The following is a 5,942-nucleotide window of genomic DNA, read 5'->3' on the forward strand; positions in this document are numbered from 1 at the left end:
AAAGCAAAATTCATTGCTGTTTTATGATGATTTGAAAATCATATCAGGTAAGTTATGCTCTACCTGGTATGATTTTTAATTTTAAAACTCTGTAAAAATCCCAATTTTTTTCTCATGATTCTACGACTTTGACTTATAATATGTGATTTCAACATCAGGACGGAGAATTTCTTATGCTTCAAGGACATCAAATAGCTGTTTTCAGAGGGAACATTTCTCGCAGCACATTATCTCAATAAAGAGAGATGTAGAGTACCCCTCCTGCTCCCCCGATTTCCATCTCGCTCTCCGAAGAACAATGAAGGACATCACCTTCCTGATGTATTGTTCATTACTGCGCAAAACAAAACTTTAGATAAATAGCTCCATTAATCAGAAACAAAAAACAAAACAGTCTGTCTCATAAAATGGGTTTTGTTACATTTTGAACATTTTTGTAACATCCGTTTCCTCACTGTCAAAGGTAAGCTAATAGAAAATCAAACTCATTTGATTTGTTGGTCTGTCTCAACCAGTACCGGATCTACAACTTTTCTGAAGCGAGGCAAAATCTTTAAACTGCCACCCTTATCCAACTTACAGTTGTTAGAATTATTTAGTATCAACGAAAGAATATATTAGTTAGAATTATTTAGTATCAACGAAAGAATATATTAGTTAGAATTATTTACTATCAACGAAAGAATATATTAGTTAGAATTATTTAGTATCAACGATCAGAATTATTTAGTATCAACGGAAATAAGGTTAGTTTTCCGCCCTCCAGAAGTTGCTGCCCGGGGCAGGGGCCCAGGCTTGTTCCTCCATGAATCCGGCACTGTGGTGTTAACTATATCTCTCTCTTGCTATACATTTTTTAACCTAATGCAAAGCAGCCTGAAAGCTCTAAAGCGCTACGAAACTCAAGCTTGGAAAGTTCTAGTGCATTTCTTCCTTTTTCGCCAAGACACTGCTCAGACGACCGTTTTTCTCTTTGAGCTTCGAGTATTTTGATTTGAAAAAGAGATAAATTAACAGCTGATGCTCTGCCAGCTCTGTATCAATGCAGAGTAAGCAACTAGACCTTGCTATAATACTGTAATCGTCGGAACAGAGCACTCCCCGTAAGCACAGCCTCCTCCATGCTAATTTGGTCGCCGGGCCCCCCTACCCCTATAAAACATATAAAACTTACGTAACTCCAACTTCAAACCGGGCCCCTCCTAAGGTCCGGGCCCATAGTTTCGACTAGACTGCATGGCCTCTGGTTGGTCAAATATAATGCGACAAGAATATAAAAATGCATTTTGACCACATATCACTGTTATATAACTATCAAACCTCCTCATAATTAACGTATTATTGTATGAATTTGTGTACAATAATACATGAATTGCTTATTGCTATATTTTATTTAAGAAAACAAATATAATATTGAAACAAAATGCATTAGAAAGAACAAAATCAAAATCTTACAAAAATGCCACAACTTTTTTTTTTTTTTTTTTTCAAAAAAAAAAAAAACATGACATTATAAAAGCTAACAGCTGAAGAAATGTACTTCTCAATATCAATTTAATAGGTAAAAGAAAGACTAACATTATGCAATGATGTATCATGGTTTCGGGATAGTTCTAGGAACTTAACAAGAGCATTCATAAAGTACTTTTACGATGTTTTTTATGCTTCAACTCAATGCTTGCTAGATCCATTCATTCAGTTTATTTCGGAATTTGTTACTCTAACATTTTTATCGACATTACTTCAGCTGCGAGCGGTTGTCTGAAAATGCATTTGACCACGAGTGCATATAAAAGCATTGTGAAACATTTCTTCATTCACTTTGTTTGACTAGTTGTCATTAATTACATGTTTGTGCGACACAAGTTGGACGACCGTTTTGAAGAGTTTATAGCACACTTGTTTTCATCTTGAATCCAATAATTTATGTAAAGTTCATTATAAGGATATTTGCACAGAAAAGAAATAGACAGTTTTAATCTACGTCTACGAAAACAAATTTTTATTCCAGACTGTGTTGGCAAACGAAGAATCGACAAAAAAGCAATAAAATATATAATAAACTTGTTGTGGGGCGAGGATGGCTAAGGCTACAAATTCACTAATGTATAATGGGGTTATTTCCTTCAGTCAAAAATACTACTTTTAGTCACTGAAATTGATAGAATAAGCAAAAAAAAAAAAAACATAGCGACAAAAAATACTTTCATTTTCACAACAGTTACTTTTAAATTAATTTTTTAAAATGTCCGAATTTTCAAACAAGGCGTGGATGACGTGGATGACGTCACAAATGATGCTCTTCGCGCATCTTTCTTCCGCGATTCCACTTTATGATAATCAAGAAGCGAATTAAAATTGCGCTCTACGCTTGCTATCAACCATATCATTGCCAATACACGTGAGTGAAGATGCGAATTCAATATTTTGCTCAGTGAATGGCAACACAGAACGGCATTTCATCATTTGTGATGTCATCGGACAGAAGCATAAACATTGAAAGCGTGCCTATTTAAGTATTCTTTTTAAATATTAAACTTAAAGAAATTATTTAAAAAATGGTCATATCCTATGTTTTTAAGCATTCTCTTTCAGAAAAAAATACTTCTTAAATTTTGGAAACTACACCATTCTGACGCTGAAAATTCACTAAAGTATAACGTTTAAATGCGTACACGTGTTTTAAAACTACGAAGAACGCTTTCTTCTTCGGTTACAAGTCATAAAGCTATTTTTCTTACGTTTTCTTGCAATAAAAAAGTAGTTCCTCGTAACAGTACGTGTATGCACATTTTTGTATTATTTTTGATGGCAAGAATGATATTTGTAGTGTTTTTTTTTTCTACCGCTTATTTCATGAGTCGTTTAGAAAGTGTGTATACTATGCAGAGTTAATTTTTCTCCAACAAATTAAACAGTTAAATCATAATGAATAACGAATAAATACCTTTGTGCTGAAAATTAAAATAATCAATTAACCAACGTTTTGTAGCACAAAAATTGCAAATCATCTTCATGCAATGCGCCAAGTTAAACATTTTTAATAAAAATAAAATACCCATGTTTTATTTCAAACCTCATAATGTTTCATTTTCCTCGTCATAAAAAAATTAGCATTACGAAACCTTCTTTTATGCCTTTTCAGTGAATTCTAAGATCTTACGTATAATAGAAAATGCAAAACTGAGTTAGATAAATGCCTTTGTGCTGAAAAGTAAAGTAAGAAATAACAACGTCAAAAAGCACAAATTGAAGATTACTGCAGGCACGTGTTTCGACGTGTCTGCAGTAATTGCAGTTAGTGCTTTTTGATGTTATTTCTTGCTTTACAACGGCTACCAGATTAGCGCAAATATAAAGTACGTCTAAATCGAATTGAAACTACAATAACATTAAAATTGTCCTTTAAATTTAAAATTGTATAGTATCTTCGAACGTCTTTGCAGAAAATAAATATTTACTTGAAAATATGTCACAAAGTAACCAACATTTTCCCGCCTAATTTATTTTTTGCACAGTACACTTTAAAAATCTAAATTTACGAACTCTGTAAAACTCGTTTCTTCTCTGGGACAGTTTCACGGCAGGAAAAACAACCTATCCAGTGAATGAACATTTAAGCGCAGTTTCATTGTCAATATTTCAGTTATGTATTTAATTCTTCAGTTCGTCTTATAGTAGATGGTCTTTTTTGTTTCACAGAAATATCAGTTAGGGAAAGTTCGCAATTATTTTCAATTTTTTTTTTTTTTTTTTCGTTTTAAACATTTGCTTCTATTTATTTTTCTGCTTCATTCACTAGAAATCTCCTCAGAATTCCTGAATTGTCAATTAGACGAGACTTTCATCTTTTACAATTTAGTGGGATATAAGAACGGTTGTTTTGACTCTCCAGTTTTGATGGCTAACATTAGTTTTTATAAGCAGCGAGTTGAATAAAAAAATAATCGCTTTTCATCTCATATGTAAAGTTTTATGGGTCTTTAGACATTTTTCTATGCGCTCTTTTGAGTTCTGGAGAGTTTGTCTTTTTTGCTGTTGTTGCCGTGTCCTTAGACAACACTAAGGAAGATGAGTGCCATTGACTCGAGAGGTTGGACTTTTTTATTTTATTTACATCCAAGGCAACAAAAGATTTACACACAAAGAGAAGGAAATAACACCCAGTGTACCAGTAAGAATCGAACCAACGGCCTCCGGCTTACAAAGCGAAGCTTCCACTCAGGGGCGTGCTGCACAGGGAGGAAGAAGGGACACCTGTTGGCCTGGGCCCGAACCTGAAGGGGGGATAATATTTTTAAAATGAGGAGTGAAATACACGGGGTAAACAATACGGAGGGGGGGCCGTGTGACGCCCCAAAATTTCTGTGGGTGTTTGCTTATGGGCACGGTAAGACTTATCATTTGTTGCACAAAACACCTTATAAAAACCCCATATATGTTAATTTCATTCATTGCACAAACTCTATGAAGAACGTAGATTCGACTTCCAAGTAATGCAATTAAATTTCGGAGATTTCTATAAGCAATATTTAAATATTTTTTTGAATTCAATAGCAGGTTAAAGAACAATGTCGAATTGATTAGATATTGGCAGAAAAATGAAAATATCAAGTTAGACACCGGTCTAGAAGGTGATCACGGAGGCCATGACACTTCACACCCCCCCCCCCCTCTAAGTGACCAAAGATCGCCTAAAGATGCATTGTGGGGACTATTTTGAAAAATTCGCTCCAGATCCCCATTTAAGCTCAAAAATGACACTTATGTCCACCTTTTCTCAAGGCCGTAGTCAAGATTTTCGGCGGGGGGGAGGGGTGCGTTAATAAATTTTCGACAAAAAGCCACCTATTGTTATGATTTTTGAAGCGTATTGCGCATTAATAGACGTAATGTAATAGGGGTTAAAACAGAAAAATGGAAAAAATTTTAGGAAGAAGACGGGGGGGGGGGGGGGGCACGGCAGGCGATACTACTGGTTTTTTAATTTTTTCTTTTGAACAGTAGTTTTACTGAATTACTAAGAGTTAAAGTTTCTTTTTCAAAATGTGAACATTTGTTAAATTTTTTTTGAACAAATGCTCACATTTGCATTTTTTTTTTTTTTTTTTTTGTTTTTTTGTTTTGAACTTTTTCAAATGTGTTTTCTCAGATAATTTAAATTTATTATTACACTATTATTTAATCGAAATTCAATAATGTACAAGTTTTGTTGCCTCAGAAAAAAAAAAATGGGTAGTTTCGCAAATGTCACGATTGTGAAAGATACTAAGGACATGAGGACCTTTGATTGGCCATCAAGTTGGACAAAGACTTTAAAAATGCCATTAAAAAATTTCTTTGGGCGAGTTTAAGGAAAGGAGATGGAAATTTAGGAGCTTCCCCTTCGTAAAACATATTCTACAGTTCTTTTTGGCAACATTAGACAAGGGAAAGAGGTTCCCTAGAGAAAATTGTTTGCAATTGAAGTCCAAGAAATATGATTTACGATTATGTTTGGTACGATGGAATAAGCGGCGGTTAATCAGCAGCTGTACTCCCGTAAATTTTCGAAATCAAAATTCTGAAAATGCAACTTTAAGTTACTTTCAATGATATTAAGGCGGATCAGAGACTCTGACCCGAAATTTTTCCAAAATTAAGTGCCTAAAAACGCAATTTTGGATTCTCTTTGGTCTTGTTAAAAGAGTTAAAATCTTCTTTTGTATCAACGCCGTTTTTATAGCAACGCCATTCCGAGGTCAAAAAAATAAGGAGAAGTATGAAATTGAAGGCTTCGGTTTTTTTTTTTTTTTTTTGTTTGTTTGTTTTTCTGTCATTTGTCTTAAATACACTGAAAGTTTGAGGATTTGTAGTTTTAAAAATGCATATTTGCTATGGAGAGGTGGGTTCGGGCACTCTCCTCTGAATTTTTTCTAAACTATAGTTGCAAAAATGCAGTT

Source organism: Uloborus diversus, chromosome 8 (assembly GCF_026930045.1).
Source record: "Uloborus diversus isolate 005 chromosome 8, Udiv.v.3.1, whole genome shotgun sequence".
In the NCBI taxonomy this organism is placed as follows: Eukaryota; Metazoa; Arthropoda; class Arachnida; order Araneae; family Uloboridae; genus Uloborus; species Uloborus diversus.